Below are 21107 nucleotides of genomic sequence, written 5' to 3'. Positions count from 1 at the left end.
GGGAGGCAGAGGCAGGTGGATTTCTGAGTTCGAGGTCAGCCTGGTCTACAGAGTGAGTTCCAGGACAGCCAAGCCAGGGCTACACGGAGAAACCCTGTCTTGAAAAACCAAAAAAAAAAAAAAAAAAAAAAAAAAAGATGGCTCTGCAGGTAAAAGCTGCTTACAGTTACAGCCAAGACACCTAATGACCCGAGAGGAATCCTCCGCCACCCCCACCCCCACCGCCACCCCCACCCCCACCCCCACCCGGCCACCATAAAATTAAAAATAAGCTAGGCAACAGGGCGAGTAGGTCCAAAGCCTCCACTTGCGTCTGGTTCGCCACCGTTAGGGTTAGGATACAACAAGAGTGAGCCTCCCTAGTCGGTGTAGCAAAGATTTCTGCCTTGTAGAGAGAGAACTTGTAGCGAGTTTCTACGTGTAGTTCCTAGGGCTGAGAGTGTAGCTCAACAGGGTAGACAGACTTGCTTGCCTTGGCACGCACAAACCCCGAGGGCCATCCCAGGCCATAAGGAAACCTTAATGAGTTCATCCCACAACCACATAGTGGGTTGGAGGCCAGTTGGTGTTCCAGTCGCGGCCTCCTGCAGGCCAGGGGAGAAAAGACAAGGGGGGCGGGGAGAAGGCCGCCTGTGGGCGGGCCGTATGCAGATGATTCCGTGCGCAATGGCTGCCGGTCCCGGGAAACCCGAAGGGCCGCGTCTCGGGTGGAGTGTCCCGCGTAGCACGCGTGTGATTTCCGTGAGGCAGGAGCACGGAGTCAGAGGCGTGTAGGGCGTGAAGGCGAAGGTGTGGCGCGGAGGCGGCGACCGTGCGTTTGAGAGGAGTGCGTGTTGGTGGAGAGGCTGTGTGGGAGGTCCTCAACTCATACTTACCTGGCAGGGGAGATACCATGATCACGAAGGTGGTTTTCCCAGGGCGAGGCTTATCCATTGCACTCCGGATGTGCTGACCCCTGCGATTTCCCCAAATGCGGGAAACTCGACTGCATAATTTGTGGTAGTGGGGGACTGCGTTCGCGCTCTCCCCTGGCTTTATTAGTATAAAAGCAGAAGTTTTTCTAGTTGCCTGTGGCTAAGGTTTGCCTACCTTCTCATTTTCCTGATAGACCATTTGTTCTGTAATAGTCATAGAGGCTTGTTGGGAAGTTAAGCAATGTGATTTTCTTTTGCTACAAGCGGGTCTTTCTACCTTGAGTCCTGAGCTGTCTTACTGAGGGCTTAACAGCATTTGATGCTCTGTTCTAGTGTGTCTGAAAACAGCAGGCAGTGCACTCACATCTGAAGCTAATGATTCTTTAAAAAGGAATATGGGAGGTTAGGGAGGCCTAACATACACTGTTATTTTGCTACGTTATGTTGTCAAGTTTCCTTCTACATATTTATATTTATACCCAAGGGTTTGTGGGTTTGTGTTGCTTTCAACTGTCTGATTGAAAAACTGTCAAGCGTTTTTCTGCGTCACATTAACATAGTGGTTACTGTGGAGATCCACAACTGGTCAAAATGCAGAGTAAGTAACCGTGCTTAATTGCAGATGGTCTACATCTGCTCCCACCCGAGATTCTGAGAACTAGGAAGAGACCAGTCTCCTGTAAGAACCGTCAAGAGTGGGAGGAGAGCTGTGAAGTGCTGTAGCCTGCATCACCTCACTGAAGCTGTGGTTATCAGCACAAGGAGGCTGAAGGGGCACAGAGGTGAAGAACACTTGCAGAGGACCAGAATTTCCTTCCCAGCACTGAGTGGGGCAGCTAGTCTGCCTGTGACTCCAGTTCCAGGAGCAGAGAAAGGGTATATCCCAAGACAAACTGACTATAGACTAGTTGAATCCGCTCCCAGGTTCAGCAAGAACCTTGGTAAACACAGTAGAGAGAAACAAGGAAGATACTCTATCTCAACCTGTAACTTTTGCCCTCTCTGCGAACACATAAACATGTGTGCTCATACATGTAAACATGCATGTATACCACACATACTACATGCTTTTTGCTTTTTTTTAAAAAATCCTCCTGGAACTCACTATGTAGATCAGGCTAGCCTTGAACTCACAGAGATCTGCTTGCCTCTGCCTCCCAAGTGCTGGGATTAAAGGTGTGAGCCTTTAATTATATGTATATATAATGTTGCTTTAATACAAGAAGAGTTTGAATCTTTCAGTGTATATTATTCATTGTATGATACTTTATTAGCTGATCTCTCTGAAGTTTTTCTGCAAGCCTTTGCTCTCATATAACGAACTTTAAAATTCTGGAGTGCTTGTTGCTCCAGAAAAGATTCAAAGGCAGTATCTTTTCAATATTTAGGACCTCAGTAATATCCTAAGCAGATTGTGGCACAGAAAACTCTAATTAAAGAATGGATAATTGGGGCTGACGAGATGACTCAGCCTTTAAAGGCTAGGCTCACAACCAAAAATTAGAGTTCAATTCCCAGCAACCACATGGTGGCTAACAACCATCTGTAATGGGATCCAGTGCCCTCTTCTGGCTTGCAGGTGTACATGCAAAAAAAAAATGGGTTTTGTTTGTTTGTTTGTTTTGTTTTTAACAATTTTCAAAAGTTGTTAGGAGATATTAATTAGCTAAAACCTCATCTTAAGCTTACCATAGGAGAACTTTGAACCTCTGTTTGATATTCTCAAAGGGGATGCAAATTCTAATTCCCCTTGACAATTAACTAATAAAAGAGGAATAGCTTTGCAGAAAGTAGAGTAAGCTGTTAGTTATCAACAGATAAATTAGATAGACTATGATCAATTGTTGGCTGTTTGCAATATTGCTACTCATGTGCTCACAGCAGCCCTTTGGCAGAAGAAACTGAAAGACCCCCGAAAGGGGACCCTCACCCAAGTCTGGACCTGCACGCCCCAAGGACACACGAGAGACCTTCTTGATGCAATTGCAGAGGAGGTTTAATGACGAGGGCCCTCGGGCCGGAACATAGCTCACGCAGGAGATCGAGGTTCCGACCCAGAACCCAGGAAACTTGGGATATTTATGGGTAGGGGTTGGGGAGAGCAGGAAAATTTGGCACGCTTACATATGATTGGATATTTCAAACATCAGCAGCTTGCAGAAGCGGCTACATGTGAGCTGGCAGGATGACTAGTTATTTTGACCATGAAACCTTGGACTTCTCAAAAAGGGGGAGAGAAAAGTAAACACCAGATAGCCCATTACTCACTTGGGCTTGTCTGGGCACGTCTTAGCATGCCTTTTCATTTGGGTCACCCTGTCCCTGCAGGGGCTTAGTATTTTTATTATGACTATACTTAACAAATTGTTGGTGGTCTTTGCTGACCATGAATTTTTGTTATTGTTACAATGCTGCTTTCAAATTTTGTTCTCACAAAACCATTAATGTGGATTCATCTTTCCTCATCTGCAAGTAAAGTTTGAACATCCTATTATGAAATTGTTACTGTGTAGAGTGAAAAATTATAAAGGCCATTTTATGAAATATGTGTAGATTTCTCGCCTTAGAAAAACTTACTTTCTCGAGAGTACCTGAGCAGGAAAAATGCAGACATTCCTCAAGCCTCTCCCACCTATAGGTGGGAGAGGCTCAAGGCAGGAAGACATTCCTGATTACAGATAAAGATGCTACCACCTAGGTGGGGCCATAGCCCTATAGCCTGAAAAAGTAAAGATAGTAATCTGAAATGGCAGGATAGGGCACAATGGCATGGTAAAGACCACATTTTTGAGAAGAATGCAGGGCGATTTCCACATGACACTAATCATTTAGAGTGAGTACCTCTGAATTGTTCCACTGTTTTCATGTTTTGTATCTTTGACAACCCCTCACCCCCCTTCCCACTCCCCTGGTTTGTGGTTTTTTCCCTTTAAAACCCTCCAAGGACTGGCCGTGGGGGTCAGACCTTGACTCCAGCGCAAGTACCTGGTCAGACCGCTGGCTGCCAGCTCTTTCCCTAATAAACCTCTGCTGATTGCATCCAGGTATGGTTTCTTGTGATTTTTGGGTGGCCGCAATGTCCTGAGGCTTGAGGAAGGGTCTCCGGAGTTTGGAGCTCTTCAACTGTGTTAATAATACAGGATTGTAAGATAGAATCCTGAAAGTATTTTGGATGAAATGTTTATTCCTTATTTCAAACAGCAATTAAATTGGTTATTGAAAAATAAATTTGGCCTATTACATGACAAACTTTTAGGCAAATTTGATCATCATTATCCAAAAGACAAGTTCTTACAGTTTTCCTCTATGCATGCTTTTATATTTCCTGTAAATTTGCATGCAGCCCATAGAAAAGATGTTTACTGTATTTACAGATGCCTCATCTAAAGAGAAGGCAGTATATGTAATTAGATCACATGTTCATTTTCTTGAGTTTTTCCTGCATCAGCACAAAAAAGAAAGAAAGAAAGAAAGAAAGAAAGAAAGAAAGAAAGAAAGAAAATAAATCAAGCTTTCAATTTGTATACTCATAGCCAGCATATTGTTCATGGTTTATAATTGCTTGAAATTGTTCCTTTTTAGGTATTGCTAATTCTCAAACTTTACAGTTATTTGTACAAATACCTTAATTTAAGAAACATGCACTGTTCCTTAACTTTATAAGACATTTAAGAGCTCATACTGGATTGCCTGGACTCCGGGGCAATGCCACAGCAGATTTATATACCAGGCAGATTACACACCTTATAGAAACAATTGGCCATACAATCTTATCTTTTACATCATCAAAATAGTGATAGCTTTGAGACAATAATTTGGTATTTCTACAAAGTGAGCAAGTCAAATTGCAAAAACTTGTTCTCAGTATCCTCAATTTTTTTCATAATGATGTTAAGCCTTGAGGACTTATAAGTAATCAATTATGGCAAATGGATGTTACTCATTTCTGATTTTAGAAAATTAAAACATGTACATGTGCCTTGACACCTTTTCAGGCATTCTAGTTGCAACTGCTTTAACAAGAGAAACGACTAAAAATATAATTAGTTATTGCCTACATCATTTTTCTATGTTTGGTGTTCGATATCAGATTATAGACAATGGAACTGCCGATTGCAGTCAGACATTGGAGATGTTTTGTTGACAATTTAATATTACTCATATTACTGAGATTTCTTATAATCCTCAAGGACAAGGAATTGTGAAACAGATATTGTGGAACTTTAAAATAATATCTTCATAATGCTCTGAGTGTGGGAGGAGCAGCTACTGGTGCTTCTGCCCTGGTTTTGCAAGGAACTGTGAGAAATTGGCTTTTAAAAACTAGTAAGGCCGGGCTGTGGTGGCGCACGCCTTTAATCCCAGCACTTGGGAGGCAGAGGCAGGCATATTTCTGAGTTCAAGACCAGCCTGGTCTACAGAGTGAGTTCCAGGACAGCCCGGGCTACACAGAGAAACCCTGCCTTGGGAGAAAAAAAAAAAAAAACTAGTAAGAGGGGAATTATACCCTCCAAGGTCACCAAAAGCACACCTTGCTTTTTGTCTTATTTGTTTTAAATTTTTTGCAAACTGATGCTAAAGGTCAGTCTGCAGTGGATCACCACTGGCATCCAGTCACTTCCAGCTCATTTGCCAGGGTCAAATGGAGAGACGCCCCTAACTAATACATGGGATAGTCCCGACCCTGTTTTAATTGGGGTCGTGGTTCGGTCTGTATTTTTTCAGAAAAAGAAAATGGATCCAGATGGCTGCCTGAAAGATTGGTTCCTTAAGTGGACACAGATCTTGAGCCTAATAATTATGATTCTAATGATGAAGATGGCTCAAAATCCTTATCTGATAAACGTGGCATATAGTCTCCACTCTTACTGGAGAGTAAGTGTTTTTTATCATTACTTAAAGCCACCCACTATATACCTGGTGGTCAGACTTTGGGTCTGATCCCTGCCAACCAGCAGTTGGATTAGATACTGGAACATTCCCACTTGCAACCTTATTTTCTACACTGCTTGGATAATCCTGTTGCTTTTAACCTTTGAACCTTGTGTCTCAAACAGACTGGTTGCCTTCACACAGGATCGCTCTGAGCAAGCTCAGCTATTCACCATGGCAGTTATGAAGAAATGCATTGAGTGTATGCCCACAAGTCCTTTGGTCTGAATGTGGCCTTGGTCTGTATGGGAAAGAGTGTGCCAAAGATGGCCAATTACTCAAAGACCAAAGACGGGTAAGAGTGTTCTTGAGCTCCTATACACCTGACAGAAACATACATCAAAAATGCTATGTATGTTTTCCTCCATGGTAGGTAGTAAGGAGCAATACAGACACCAACCTAAGCCAGGCACGGTCACACGTCCACTCTTTACCCTAGATGGGATGAAATCTTGTGCCCTGTCCAGCTGCTGGCACTGCTCATCTTTAAAAAAATAAAAAGGGGGGAACTGTGCCTCCCCCAGCCTTGAGCAGGCCTGTTTACCACAGTAGACCAAATAGGACCTAGGTGGAGTTACCCACCTTGGCTGCATGTACAAGATGCTAAAGGAACTTAGAAGAATAACTGCCCACTGAGCTTGCCTTGAGACATCTCCTGCTGTGACAAAGGATAGGTTCCTCTACCCAACTCCAGCAGTGACCAAGGATGGGTCCCCTCAGCCATCTCTGGCTGAAGCAAGAAGGAGTTCGGTGGTGGGGCTTTCCCTTTAAATTAAGAGCTGAACATTAAACTTTGAGCCTTGATCAGAGAACTTTGTCTTGGCTTCATTTCTTCTCACCCTCCGTCCCTTTCTTCATTTCCAGCCCCCCTTTCAGGAGAACCTGGTTGGTCTGTGGCTGCAGGCGGCTACAGCAGAGGCCAGGATGTCTATGTCTCTCTCTCTCTCTCTCTCTCTCTCTCTCTCTCTCTCTCTCTCTGTGTGTGTGTGTGTGTGTGTGTGTGTGTGTGTGTGTGTGCGCGCGTGCCTGCCTGCCTGCAGAGGCCAGGAGAGTGTGTTGCAGCCCCTGGAGCTATAGTTATAGGCAGTTGTGCAGTGCCTGACATACTTGCTGAGAACCAAAGTTGGGCCCTCTACAAGAGAACCAAGTACTCTGAATCAGTGAGTGAGCTATTTCTCCAGAATCCAAACCAAGATTTAAAAATTAGAGCTTGCTGAGTGGTGATGGCACACGCCTTTAATCCCAGTACTTGGGAGGCAGAGGCAGGCCAGTCTCTGACTTGGAGGCTACCTTTGTCTACCAATTGAGTTCCAAGAGAGCCAGGGATACAGAGAGAAACTATGTCTTGTCCCCCACCCACATCCCCCCAAATCAAAGCTTTCTCAGCTTTGAGAGAGGTGGTGGTGCACACCTTTATTCTCAACACCTGAAGGGCATCGGCAGGCAGATCGACAGAGTCCTGCTCTAAGGACAAACTCTCCATCTGGTTTACTGACTTCTGCCAACAGAGGTTTGTGTCACCACACCCTAGCTAAACCCTGCCACTTTAGACCTGAGGTGTAGGGAATGGGAGGCAGGGAAGACTCAACAGGTAGAAAAGCACTTGCTTCACAAGCCTGATGACCTGAGTTCACTGCCTAAAACCCAACATTTTGCTTTGTGCAAAGCAGCTCTTTCTTCCTTTCTTTACTTCCTTCCTTCCTTCCTTCCTTCCTTCCTTCCTTCCTTCCTCTCCTCTTCCCCCTCCTCCTTCCTTTCCTTTTCTTTCCTTTCCTTTCCTTTCCTTTCCTTTCCTTTCCTTTTCTTATTTCTTTTGAAATGACTAACCAAAGTTCACTGACTGCTTTACCACACATAGATGCCCTGGCCTGCGGGGATTCGACGAGACCCTAGAGAAGGGGCAAAAGAATGAAAGGACAAAGACACAAAGAAGAAGCACATGTCTGAATGTCTGATCCAGTGCTTAAATTTTATTGTTCGGGCCGCTGTTATAAAGGCAAGCGGTCTGGAGGGTCATCCAATAGTGTCCAGGGTCATCCCATAATTGCAAAGTTCTCTAAGCTCACAAGAATTCCAAATTACGCATCTAACTATTTTCTCACAAGCCAGAAGGCGATTAAACATTCCTCGGCTCAAGTCGCTTATCTGATTAATATTTTCTCCCTGGCAGGAGGGCAATAAAGTATTCTGTAACTCAGGCTGTTTACTTAACTGACATTTGCTCTCGGGCAGAAAGGCAGTCAAGTATCGGCTCCCAGCAGGAACGTAGAGTGACCGGGTTTTCTGGATGCACAACACTAGGAGCAGCTGGACAGAGGCAGACGACGCTCATCTCCAAAATGCAGGCGCGTCCTAGTTCCCTGGAGCCCATCCCTAGCCGGGCCTGTTAACCGTGAGATATTTGTCAGCTGAGCCCCTGGGTAGCTACCATGGCTGTATAGTGAGTGACGTAGAAGAGAGGCTGTCTGCTAGAAAGAAGAGCTCTCGCCTGTGAGGGGAGAAGTAGGGTCCCCGGGACGAAAGGAGGGGTGCCAATGGGATGCGGAATCGGTGGTTCTGTGCCAGCTGGGCCTGGTCTTTCTGATGGGAGCAGAGGTGACCCCGTTGATCTCAGTCTAAAGTTATGTTGGGGGACGGACTTGTCCTTTTTCTTAGTCCTCTCCTATTTGCAAACTGCTGAGGGCCATCCAGGAGGAAGGACAGACGGCTTTAGAACTATGGAACCCTATGGAACCCACCGGCCAGCCCGGCCACGCTGGCTACACCTCGCCTGAGGCGCATCTCTGACAACTAACATGTCCTGAGGCCTCCGCGGACTTCTCTCCTTGCTGCCCTCGCTTCCCCCTTAACCTAAGAACTGTACAGAGACTCTAAGGGGGCTGCCAGCCCCACACTGGGCAGTATCTCTGGTACTCACAATAATCACGCTTGCTCTCTTTCAGGCACTGCGGCCGGAGTAGATTAATGATTCAGTCATCACCCTAGGAAAGAACTTAGAGCTGTAGCTTGTCAGCAATGACCTCCACCCTTAGAAAACATTTGGAAAAAGAAAATTGTTAGTGACGCTAGGTTAAGATGTTTTTGCTACTAGCTCCGATGTAGAACATCTTAGAAAACAATTTGAAGTTCAGAAAGGCACACTCTTATCAGTTAAGCTACCGGCCTTTTATGGTCAGGGAATGAGAACGACGGCAGCGCTGGCTGATGTGACTCTCACTGAGGCTGGACTGGTGATGACGGATTTGTTACACCCGTTTTCGCCCTCAGCTTCCTGATGTGATTTAATAAGAATTGCTGACGAGTAGATGTGCATTCTGAGGATTTAAGGTAGAAAAACCTTAACCAAGACAGTAGTCTGGGACTGACTATTAAAAGGAAGGGAGAGAGGAAGGAAGAGGGAGGGAGAAAGGAAAAGGAAGAGGAGGAAAAACGAAGTCAATCACTCCTTCACTGTACACCAATGGTTTGGGGTCAGGTAAAGGGGATGGGAGGGAGAGCACAAGATGGCTCTGCAGGACAGGGTGGTGGTGGTGCACGCCTTTAACCCCAGCACTTGGGAGGCAGAGGCAGGTGGATTTCTGAGTTCGAGGTCAGCCTGGTCTACAGAGTGAGTTCCAGGACAGCCAAGCCAGGGCTACACGGAGAAACCCTGTCTTTAAAAACCAAAAAAAAAAAAAAAAAAAAAAGATGGCTCTGCAGGTAAAAGCTGCTTACAGTTACAGCCAAGACACCTAATGACCCGAGAGGAATCCTCCGCCACCCCCACCCCCACCCCCACCCGGCCACCATAAAATTAAAAATAAGCTAGGCAACAGGGCGAGTAGGTCCAAAGCCTCCACTTGCGTCTGGTTCGCCACCGTTAGGGTTAGGATACAACAAGAGTGAGCCTCCCTAGTCGGTGTAGCAAAGATTTCTGCCTTGTAGAGAGAGAACTTGTAGCGAGTTTCTACGTGTAGTTCCTAGGGCTGAGAGTGTAGCTCAACAGGGTAGACAGACTTGCTTGCCTTGGCACGCACAAACCCCCGAGGGCCATCCCAGGCCATAAGGAAACCTTAATGAGTTCATCCCACAACCACATAGTGGGTTGGAGGCCAGTTGGTGTTCCAGTCGCGGCCTCCTGCAGGCCAGGGGAGAAAAGACAAGGGGAGCGGGGAGAAGGCCGCCTGTGGGCGGGCCGTATGCAGATGATTCCGTGCGCAATGGCTGCCGGTCCCGGGAAACCCGAAGGGCCGCGTCTCGGGTGGAGTGTCCCGCGTGGCACGCGTGTGATTTCCGTGAGGCAGGAGCACGGCGTCGGAGGCGTGTAGGGCGTGAAGGCGAAGGTGTGGCGCGGAGGCGGCGACCGTGCGCTTGAGAGGAGTGCGTGTTGGTGGAGAGGCTGTGTGGGCGGGCCTCAACTCATACTTACCTGGCAGGGGAGATACCATGATCACGAAGGTGGTTTTCCCAGGGCGAGGCTTATCCATTGCACTCCGGATGTGCTGACCCCTGCGATTTCCCCAAATGCGGGAAACTCGACTGCATAATTTGTGGTAGTGGGGGACTGCGTTCGCGCTCTCCCCTGGTCTCTCGGGTTTAAGAGGTAGATGCGTGGAGTCATTGCTGGACGGTGCTCACTCGAAACTTTGTTCTCAGTTTTTGTGAGGTCTCAAGACCGTTTTCTGCTAACATAAGGGTCTCGTCCTGTGCCAACTACTCAACCTCTGCAGACTGGAGGGAGAGGGGACCTCACACGATGCCCCCGGCCACAGTGCTGCGACTTCTCCGCTTCGTCCTCAGCTGATCTAGGAACCGTTCATCTATCTGGGCGACGACTTTCTGATTAACTGTCTAGTCCGGCACCTCTGCTCTTCTGAGGACCCCCAGGTCAGATCACTGCCACCCACCCGGCTTTGCAGGTCCTGCACCCACCCTTGCTCTGGCGTCTGCACAGCCGAGGCATGGCACGCACGCACGCACGCGCGCGCGCACACACACACACACACACACACACACACACACACACGAGTGTCTAAACCACCGTCAGGGCACCGTTCCCGTTGGTAGAAAGAACACTTGCACCTTATCATACTGCATACTACATACTGTTGTCAGCCGGGTGAGGTCGCTACCGGTTCTAGGCCAGCCTGGGTCGCCGAGTGACAAGACACCCTGCCTCGAATTCCCTCCCAAAAGCTGGTGGAAATGATCCCAAGAAAAGGGAGTAAGTAGCCCTCTTTTCTGGGTTGGTCAGGTGGCAGTCGCTCCTCCAAAGACGGAGCGAGTAGAGAGGAGAGCATGGCCACCCCTGGGGGCTGCTTGAGCACAGTTGAACCTGTGCACACACTCAAACTCCAGTCCTGGGAGGCCGCACCTTTGTCATCTTTAAGGCCGGTCTCCGAGGCCAGCCTGGTCTTGGAGTGAGTTCCAGGACAGCCAGGGCTACACAGACAAACCCTGTAAATAAAAAATAAAAATAAAACAAACAAACAAAAAAAAAGCAAAAAAAAAAAAAAAAAAAAAAGAGTTCTAGGTGCTGGAAGTCGATATATTCGGATGCCAGCGTGGTCATTTCCGTGAGGGCCCTCTTCTAGGTTCAAGTCACTTCTTAGTATCCTCACCCGGCTGAAAGTGGCCGTCCAGCTTTATCACTCTGTCAAACCCTATGGTTAGAACGGAACGCTGGTTTTCATGTCCACAGGGTATCTGTATCCTGGGAGTGAAAACGAACTGGGGACACATATGGAATATGGAGAGTTATCACTGGCACAGAAAGGGAAATGACACGTCCTTTTTTTTTTTTTTTTATTTTTTATTTATTTATTTATTTTTTTTTTTTTTGACAGGGTTTCTCTGTATAGCCCTGGCTGTGTCCTAGAACTCACTCTGTAGACTAGGCTGGCCTCGAACTCAGAAATCCACCTGCCTCTGCCTCCCAAGTGCTGGTGCTGGGATTAAAGGCATGCACCACCACCGCCCGGCAACACGTCCCCTTTAAAAAAAAAAAATTACACACACACACACACACACACACACACACACACACACACACACACACACACAAACGGGATAGAGAGGTGGCTCAGCAGTTTAATAGTATTGGGCTTCTCTTCCAGAGGACCCGAATTCAATTCCCAGCACCCACAGGGTGACAACTGTAATCCAGTTCTAGGGGATCTGATGCCCTCTTCTGTCCTCTGTTGGGTACTGTACACATGTGATACACAGATTTATACACAGGAAAACACTTATACACATGAAACTAATCTCTTTAATAATAATAACTAGTTATTATTATTATTAATTTTGTTTTTTTGGTTTTTTTTGAGACAAGGTGTTTCTACATAGCCCTGGCCGTCCTGGACTCTCTAGAGACCAGACTGGTGCAGAACTCAGAGATGTGCCTGGCTCTGCCTCCCAAGTACTGGAAGAAAGAAAGAAAGGAAGAAACAAAGACAGAAAGACAGACATGAAAGAAAGAAAGAAAGAAAGAAAGAAAGAAAGAAAGAGAGAAAGAGAGAAAGAGAGAAAGAGAGAAAGAGAGAAAGAGAGAGAAAGGAAGGGAGGGAGGAAGAAAGATGAAGGAAAAAAGAAAGAAAGTTGTTTCGTGTGTATGGATGTTTTGCCTGCATATATGAGGGTGAGTTGAGCCCAGTTTCCCCGGGAGGGCAGCCACTGCTCTTAAACCTCTGAGCCATCCTTCCAGCCTCAGGAGACTTTCACAAGTTGAGTTCAGTACCAATCTCAATTAACTTGGGATGCTGAAGTCCCAAGTCTTTTGTAGAGAGCCACGCCTCTGTTCCCCTGACGCGTTGGTTTCAAGTTTGAAGCACTGGTCCCGCGTTTTTTGTTTTTCACCGTGGTAGCAAGTAAATCAAGTGTCCGGAGGTAACAACGGTCAACAAGTCTGGCGCCCAGTGCCTCCGTTTAGAGGCACCCGGGCCCTGTCAAATGTGCTACTGGTGGAAAGGCTGATCCCGGGTTTTTGGATTGAGCATTTTTATTTATTTAACTTGTCGGGTGCTGCGGATCGACCTCACACGCTAGGCATGACCTCTCTCACCAAGCCGAGTTCTTGTTTGTCAGCGTTTTGAGACAGGGCCTCACTGTGTAGCTCTGGCTGTTCTGGAACTCGCTTTGTAGACCAGCCCGGCCGGCCTGGAAGTCCCAGAGATCCCTCTGCCTCTGCCTCCTTCCTGAGTGCTGGCTGGGAGGGGTTAAAGGCGGGAGCCAGCCAATAACCATGCCTGGCACAAAGTCCTAGTTTTTTTCGTTGAAATTTCAGGAGCAGGCCGGCCGCACTCTTTGTTTCTGCCGCTTCACAATATAATAATTGCTTCATAATATATGCTTCATGATATTTATATTACAACAAAAAAAAAAGTTTCATCAACATTGTTTCGTTGTCATGACAAAAAGGAATGGAAAAGTCAAAGGTGGACCCCTAAAGTTAAGAAAGCGACAATAATTTCCTTTGCCTATTTGTAATCGTCAGCATGGGGCAGCTATACGATTCATTATGACGTTCTCACACGCGCACATACTGTATCTTAACCTTGTTCACGACTCTGATCACTTTCTTGTCTCCTCCCTACTACTCTTGCAGGTCCCCTTCAGCTTCCCAACCGTCCTCCTAACACGTACTTTTTTAAAACTTAGTGTGTGATCATGTGCTCCTAAGCGTGCGTACGTATCTCTGTATGTGCGCCATACCGACCTGTGTGCAAGGACCTGTGCCGGTCAGAGGAGGACATTGGATGCCCTGGAACTGGGATTGTGCTGGCTTGTGCTAGATGAGAGTTGCTGTCCTGTGAGAGAGAGGAGGGAGCCCCCGTTGAGGAAACCACCTCCCAAAGATCAGGCAGGAAAGCGCGAAGGACATTTTCTTAATCCGTGGGGTGGTGATGATGGGAAGGCCCAGCCTAGTGGGGGGGCTGGTGGTCCTGGGTGCAGTATGGAATCTTGGCATGCAGAAATCCCCGAGCGTGTGACCCCCAGTATGGACGATGGCATACACGCTGGATCAGAAGTTTAGGGTCATGTCAGGCTCCCGGTTGCAGGGTGCGCTCGAGGTCATCCTGTCTTGGTCTCGGTCTCTTGCGTTCCAAAACGGAGGAGCGAAAGAGCAAGCGCGAACCGGAGCAGCGCGTGGGCGGGGCGTATGCAGATGAGGGCGCGCAGTGGCTGCCGGTCCTGCAGAACCCGAAGGGCCGCGTCTCGGGTGGAGTGTCCCGCGTGACACGCGTGTGATTTCCGTGAGGCAGGCGCACGTCGTCAGAGGCGTGTAGGGCGTGAAGGCGAAGGTGTGGCGCGGAGGCGGCGACCGTGCGTTTGAGAGGAGTGCGTGTTGGTGGAGAGGCTGTGTGGGAGGGCCTCAACTCATACTTACCTGGCAGGGGAGATACCATGATCACGAAGGTGGTTTTCCCAGGGCGAGGCTTATCCATTGCACTCCGGATGTGCTGACCCCTGCGATTTCCCCAAATGCGGGAAACTCGACTGCATAATTTGTGGTAGTGGGGGACTGCGTTCGCGCTCTCCCCTGGCATTGCTTGTGGAAAAATAGTGAATTTATGGCTTCTACCCTTGTGATGGCTTCTTTCATAGTCCGCAGTACAGTTTTCTGCTGCCCTACGGTTCGGCTCGTTCCACCCATTGGACGTTTTCCTCGCTGGTGGGGCGGGTGTGAGACAGCCAAGCTCTATTGAGAGCTGCTGCGATTGCGGGGTTTCTCTAACAGAAACCCTAATCCCACACACACAGTCTTGCAGAGGAGGACAGTTCACACACGCTGGCCCTGAGCTGCCTCAGGCCGCCTTCATCTGCCTACAGTACCGCTTTCCCTCCCCGCCTCCCCTCACACACAGCTGCAAAGGCTTCACATTCGTTTTCTCACCCACAGTCCCTCTAAGAACTTCCTACGTTTAACAATAACGTGCACGCTGTGCTTTCCCCCTTCCTTCTCCTCCTCAGTCCCCGAGGCTTCCTGTTAACCCTTGGACTGTATCAAGAAAGGAAACATAACTTCCGCAAGCAGTCACTGTCTAACGCAGCACCTTGTACACTACCAAGCGACCGTCGTCGGTAACTGCGGTCACAGTAGAGAGGGGTGATGTCAGGACGACATACCCAGGAAATTCGGATTCAGTTATTGACTCCTACCTAACGTCTCCCCACACCTAATCTAATTCCTCTAACACTCAGGGTTTCTTGGCAAATTCGCAACCGGAGTCACTTCCTCATCCTTGCTTGGCTCAGCTCTGAAGGTTCCTATTGAGGCTTGGAGCCAACGATCCAGCAAAACCTAATAGCGTGATTACCTAACTCTCGTCTGAAGCAGGTCATTGGGCAAATTGTTGACCCGCCACCGCTTCCTCCTCCTCCTCCTCCTCCTCCTCCTCCTCCTCCTCCTCCTCCTCCTCCTCCTCCTCCTCCTCCTCCTCCTCCTCCTCCTCCTCCTCTACGAGCAGAGGAGTAGTGATCTGTCTGTTCCATTCCCACAATCCTCAGCAGAGACAAGTAAGAATGAATCACTGCCCGAGCCTTCTCTGTCTGATTCTGGGACAATGCCCGTCACAGACAAAGCGAAAGTAAAAACTGCCAACAGCAAAGCCAAAACTGCAGACGCAAGGCAAAAGCGAACCAAGCATTCCCTCAGAAAGGTCAGGAGATGATGCACACACATCCCCACAGGTCCTTGCCGCGTGGGGACCCGACTCCTCAGGCCTTGCCGTAAGGAGAGCCGTCTGCATTACACGCGTGCACGTTTCCCCGCAGAGGCTCGGTCACCACCGGGTTGGGGTTGGAGTTGGGTGGACCTAAATATGCAGACCAGGTGTCTCAGTCAGGGTTTCTATCACTGTGACAAAAACACCACGACCAAAGCCGCCTGGGGAGGCAAGGGCTTGTTCGGCTTCTGCTTCCACACGGAAGGAACTCCGGACAGGGACTGCGGGTGTACTGGCCGGCTCCTCATTCACGCCTTGCTCGGTCTGCTTGCCTATGGAACCCAGGACTGCCAGTGTAAGAATAAATTGTAAAAATGAAATTTTAGGTCTCAACGTGAGAGTTTCTTAGGTTCAGAGTTTCAATTTACACCCAAGTGTTAGCTGCCCCTGGGGTGCATTCCAAGGGCTTGAATAAACATTTCAAAGGCACAAAAGACCCAAGATAGAGGCAATAAAACACCTGGGTAAACGGAAGTCACTTGAAAGGAATTCTCCCAGGAGCAAGATACAGATGTAAATTAGGATAATTGGGATGGGGGCTAGATGGAAACCAGGCTTGGGAACGGATGTTTGATATATCCAATCATATGTAACCGCGCCAAACTTTCCCGCTCTCCCCAACCCCTACCCATAAATATCCCAAGTTTCCTGGGCTAGGGGTCGGAACCTCTATCTCCTGCGTGAGATATATTCCGGCCCGAGGGCCCTCGTCATTAAACCTCCTCTGCAATTGCATCAAGAAGGTTTCTCGTGTGTCCTTGGGTTCATGCAGGTCCGGACTTGGGTGAGAGTCCCCTTTTGGGGTCTTACACCAGTCCACAGTCCCCCCATCAAGCACTCATTCAGAAAACGCCCTACAGCCGGATCTTACGGAGGCCTTTTACCAACTGAAGTTCTCTCCTTTCCAGTGACTCCAGCTGCTGTCAAAGCGGCGGGCCTCCGCCGGCCTCCCACGACCTCCACGGCCTCCAGTTTTTGCCTCCTCGGGTTTCTGCCTTGATTCCTGCTCTTGACTTCCTCCAGTGATGGACAGGGAGGTGGAACTGAAGGTTCTGAAATAAACCCTTTCCTCCCCAAGTTGCTTTTGAAACAAGGAATTTGTTTAGTTGGTTGGTTGGTTAGTTGGTTGGTTGGTTTGGTTTTTCCAGACAGGGTTGTTCTATTGTAAGGCCCCCACGAATGGAGGACCTCACCCAAGCCTCGGGAAATCGCGGCCACTCCAATAACTGCAAGACACCAAACGATGTAATCAGCATATTTTAATCAGTATACTGAGGTCAAGACCTGTAGCCCACGAAGGGGCAATGGGGTCTGACCCCGGGGCTTTGGAGACAGAGAGAATTTAAAGCCCAAAACCACAACTCGGGGGTGGGGTTGGGGGTGGGGGGACCACAACCCAGGGGGAGTAAAGGAGGGCTATTGGAGAGCACCTGTGGAAAGTCCCAGCCCATTGTTCAGTTTGTGACAGGGAACAAGGAACAGGCTATTCTCTAAGAGCCTATATGTAATCATCCAAGTTCCTGGTATCCAGGATGTACAGGCACGCTGAGAACTCCCAACTCAAACTCTCCTGGTATCCCGGGTGCACAACTCAAACTCTCCTGGTATCCAGGGTGCACAGAAACGCTAACTTGAACTCTCAGCTCAAACCCTATTCAATCTATCTTATGGTCAGTTTTTAGTTTCTGGTACCCATAGCGCTTGGTCACGCTATCTTGAACTCCCAGCTCTGAACTCTATTCAATCTATCATCTATTTTGTCTTGTGGATAGCTAGTTTCCTAGGACCCAGAACGCAGAACAAGCTGATCTGCACTCTTGACTCCATCTGTGGAAGGTTCAAAATTTTTTTAACTCTTTCATTATGTAGCCACAACTGTCCTGGAACACAGGCTGTAGACCAGGCTGTAAGACCAGGTAGACCTGGGGATCCGTTTACATCTGTTGCAAGATATTTGGTCACACTGTGAACCCTGAGATTGTGTCCTTTTCCTGGAGAAACCCGTTTCTAGTTGTGCTGTGGCTCGCCCTTAAATACACACCTTTAATCGCAAACAATGAAAGGAAAGCCAGTCTGTAGAAGGAAGCAGCCAGGTTTAAAGGCGACCTCTAATTGAGAGGCGCACAAAGCGACGGATCAGAGAAAGACTTGACAAAATAGGATGTGCCCAGCTCTCAGGAGGACAGGGAGAAAAGAGAGGCTACTTAAGAGAGAGCGGTGCAGAGAGGGAAAAGGAGAGAGGGCAGTTTTATTGGGACAGTTGCACACACAGAGACAGGTTGCAGAGAGAGAATGCGGAGGAGCCAGAAAATTATATGAGGCCCAGGCAGAGCAATTCAGGCGGAAGCGGGAAGAAGCCATTTTGAATCGGTCGGTGTGGAGAGGAGTTTTGAGCCAGAGCAGCTGAGTTGACCAGCCAGGCAGAGATCAGAAAGAGCTACAGCGGGTGAGCTGATTCTGTGGTAAGTCTCAGAGGCCAGCCGGGCGGTGGTGGCGCACGCCTTTGCCTTTAATCCCAGCACTTGGGAGGCAGAGGCAGGTAGATTTCTGAGTTCGAGACCAGCCTGGTCTACAGAGTGAGTTCCAGGACAGCCAGGGCTACACAGAGAAACCCTGTCTCGGAATAAATAAATAAATAAATAAATAAATAAATAAATTTCAGAGGCTAAAAACGTTCTAGGCCCAAATAAGATCGCACGGAGGCTAGAAGCTTCCAGGGCTAGGCCGAGCTTAGCAGGCAGAGGCAGTAAGCCTCAGAGACGGCCATTACATCAGGCAAAAGGAAAGATACTTTTACTATGTACATCTGCTCCCCTACCTGAGTGTCTTAGTTAGGGTTTCCACTGCTGTGATGAGCCGCCATGATCAAGGCCACACTTAGAGAGGACAATTGAACTGGGGCTGGCTTGCAGTTTATACCTAGAGGTTCAGTCCAGAATCATCAAGGTGGGAGGATGGCAGCTTCCGGGCAGGCCTGGCAGAGCTACTCCAACAAGGCCACACCTCCTAATAGTGCCACTCAGTCCCTGGCCGGGGCCAAGCATATTCAAACCACCACTCCGAGGTTCAGGGAACTCAGGAGAGGGCCGGTCTCCTGTAAGAACTGTGAGAGTGGAAGCAGAGCGGTGAGGTGTTGCCTTCTGGATAGGACGCGGCTGTCGCACACACAGCCTCACAGAACCAGCGCAAAGGGACTGAAGAGATAGATGGCCGAACGCTTAAAGAGCACTCGCTGCTCTTCCAGAGGGCCTGGGTTCCATTCCCAGCACCCACATAGCAGCTCACCACACTCTGGAACTCCAGTTCCAGGACAGCTGATGCCTTCTTCTGTCTGGCCTCTGTGGGCACTGCACAGGCCTACCTATAGGCAAAACACCCATGTGTGCATTTGATACATTTTAAAGGCAAGCAAGCAAGCAAGCAAGCAAGCAAGCAAGCAAGCAAGCAAGCTAGCTAGCTAGCTAGCTTTCCGTGCCTGAGGAGAAGGTTCAGTGGATAGAGGGCTTCCCACACGAGTGTGAACCAGAGTCTGCGTTCCTAACACTCACACAAGATCAGGCACAGTGAGTGAGTGAAGGGAGCCCTGTTGGATCTGTTCCCTTCTCTGCTGGTGACCAGCAATATTAAAGGATGTTCCTTCCACCTGAATCTGTCTTAGAGCTTCCATTGATGTGGAGAGATACCATGACCCATGACAACGCTTATGATGGAAAACATTTCATTGGGGCTGGCTCACAGTTTCAGAGGTTAAAAGTAAATAATAAAAATAATAAAACGATATTATCAATTTAGTTTTAATTTTCTTAAAAATGTTTTTTAAAAGAGCTGGAGAGATGACTCTCCGTGGTTGAGACCAGTGACTGCTCTTCCCGAGGTAGGTCCTGAGTTCAACTCCCAGCAACCACACGGTGGCTCACAACCATCTGGAATGGGATCCGATGCCCTCTTCTGTTTGAAGACAGAGACAGTGCAGAGCACTCAAACATAAAATAAATGTTTAAGAAAAAAGAAAAAACGTTTTATAAAGCATCCTGTGTACAGGGACACTTTACCTGTGTCTGCGTGTGTGTATATACATAGCGGGCAGGGTCGTTGCCCAGACTGTAGTGTTTGTTCTGCTCATAGAGGAAACGCTGTCTGCTCTTGTGAACCCGAGAGACCAGGGGAGAGCGCGAACGCAGTCCCCCACTACCACAAATTATGCAGTCGAGTTTCCCGCATTTGGGGAAATCGCAGGGGTCAGCACATCCGGAGTGCAATGGATAAGCCTCGCCCTGGGAAAACCACCTTCGTGATCATGGTATCTCCCCTGCCAGGTAAGTATGAGTGCTGACTGCCGCGTGCGCGGTTTCCCTCACGGCTCATCCCCTTCAAACTTACGGTCGCCGCGTCCGCGCCTTTGCTTCGACATCAGGCGCTCCAGACCCCTCGCCGTCTTATCTTCCCTCATGGAAATCACACTCACCTCACACGACTAATTCGGGCACGCAGGCCTCCCGGAGCCACCGGACCGGCAGCCTCTGCGCGTACACTCATCTGCATACGCCCCGCCCTCGTCCTGAAGTCCGAGGCCCTACAGCCCGGCTGCCCTGCTCCGAGACTCCGCCCAACGCCAAGGGCGAACCCCTATGGAACCTGAAGGGTCTCCGCGGACAGAGTCGAATGAGACCACCCTTTAGACACCATCCCTGGGGACCGTGTCCGGATCGCGTTTGCGTCCAACTTCCAGAGACACGACACACACGCCGGGTAGCCATTCGGTGTTGACGCGAGCCTGTGTTTCCAGCACAAGGAGGACCAAGGGTTCAAAGCCACCCCTCAGCCAGGTAGAGACTGTGAGGCCACCTTGGGCTACAAGGGGCCATGTCGCAAAATGAAAAAAATAAAATAAAATAATTCACGCGAGGGGCAGATGGCTTAGCCCGTTCAAGTGAGTGTCCCGGCAGATATTTATCAAAAGAAAAATCTTCCAAGATGACAGCTTCAATTCTTAACATCTATGCCCCAAATGCATGGGTACCACATCAGTAAAAGAAACACTACTGTAGCTTAAATTGTGAGAATAAATTGTAAAAATGAAAATTTTAGGTCTCAGCATGAAAGATTCTTAGGTTCTGAGTTCCAATTTACACTCAAGTGTTAGCTGCCCCTGGGGTGCATCCCAGGGGCTAGAACAAACATTTCAAAAGAACAAAGGACCCAAGATAGAGACAACAAAACACCTGGGTAAACAGTCATTTAAAGGAATTCTCCCAGAGAGAGATACAGATGTAAATAGGGACAGAGACTGGGGAGGAAAGTAAGCTTGGGAACGGATGTTTGAAATCTCTTTTTATTGACCAAGAAGCAATTAACTATCTTTGTGAACTTTGTATAAAAACCATCCTTTTCTGCCACTCCGGGTGCCTTCTCCCCTGAGATCAGAGGGGCCCCGGTGCACCGGCCACTGTTATTCCATAATAAATCTCATGGGATTGCATGAGGTCCCTTCTGTGAGTATTTCTGGGAGAGCGCTTCCCGTGGGTTTGGATCCTTAGAGTCCAACAAAATCACA

At 48.5% G+C, this 21107-nt stretch overlaps 4 non-coding genes across 4 annotated transcripts; 3 read left to right on the top strand and 1 right to left on the bottom strand.

Moving 5' to 3' along the window:
* Window positions 1-867: 867 nt before the first annotated feature.
* On the top strand, window positions 868-1031 carry LOC117717432 (U1 spliceosomal RNA). The gene has a single exon (XR_004607919.1). It is a non-coding gene; the product is annotated as a U1 spliceosomal RNA (small nuclear RNA).
* Window positions 1032-10246: 9215 nt separating this feature from the next.
* Window positions 10247-10410, top strand: LOC117717423 (U1 spliceosomal RNA). The gene has a single exon (XR_004607913.1). It is a non-coding gene; the product is annotated as a U1 spliceosomal RNA (small nuclear RNA).
* A 3796-nt stretch (window positions 10411-14206) lies between these two features.
* LOC117717411 (U1 spliceosomal RNA) lies at window positions 14207-14370 on the top strand. Its single transcript, XR_004607904.1, has one exon. It is a non-coding gene; the product is annotated as a U1 spliceosomal RNA (small nuclear RNA).
* A 5343-nt stretch (window positions 14371-19713) lies between these two features.
* On the bottom strand, window positions 19714-19877 carry LOC117717398 (U1 spliceosomal RNA). Its single transcript, XR_004607893.1, has one exon. It is a non-coding gene; the product is annotated as a U1 spliceosomal RNA (small nuclear RNA).
* Between the last annotated feature and the right edge of the window lie 1230 nt (window positions 19878-21107).

Source organism: Arvicanthis niloticus, chromosome 11 (genome assembly GCF_011762505.2).
Source record: "Arvicanthis niloticus isolate mArvNil1 chromosome 11, mArvNil1.pat.X, whole genome shotgun sequence".
Lineage (NCBI taxonomy): Eukaryota > Metazoa > Chordata > Mammalia > Rodentia > Muridae > Arvicanthis > Arvicanthis niloticus.
The sequence above is the reverse complement of the archived record's forward strand: the minus strand, read 5'-3'. Positions and strand labels throughout refer to the sequence as shown.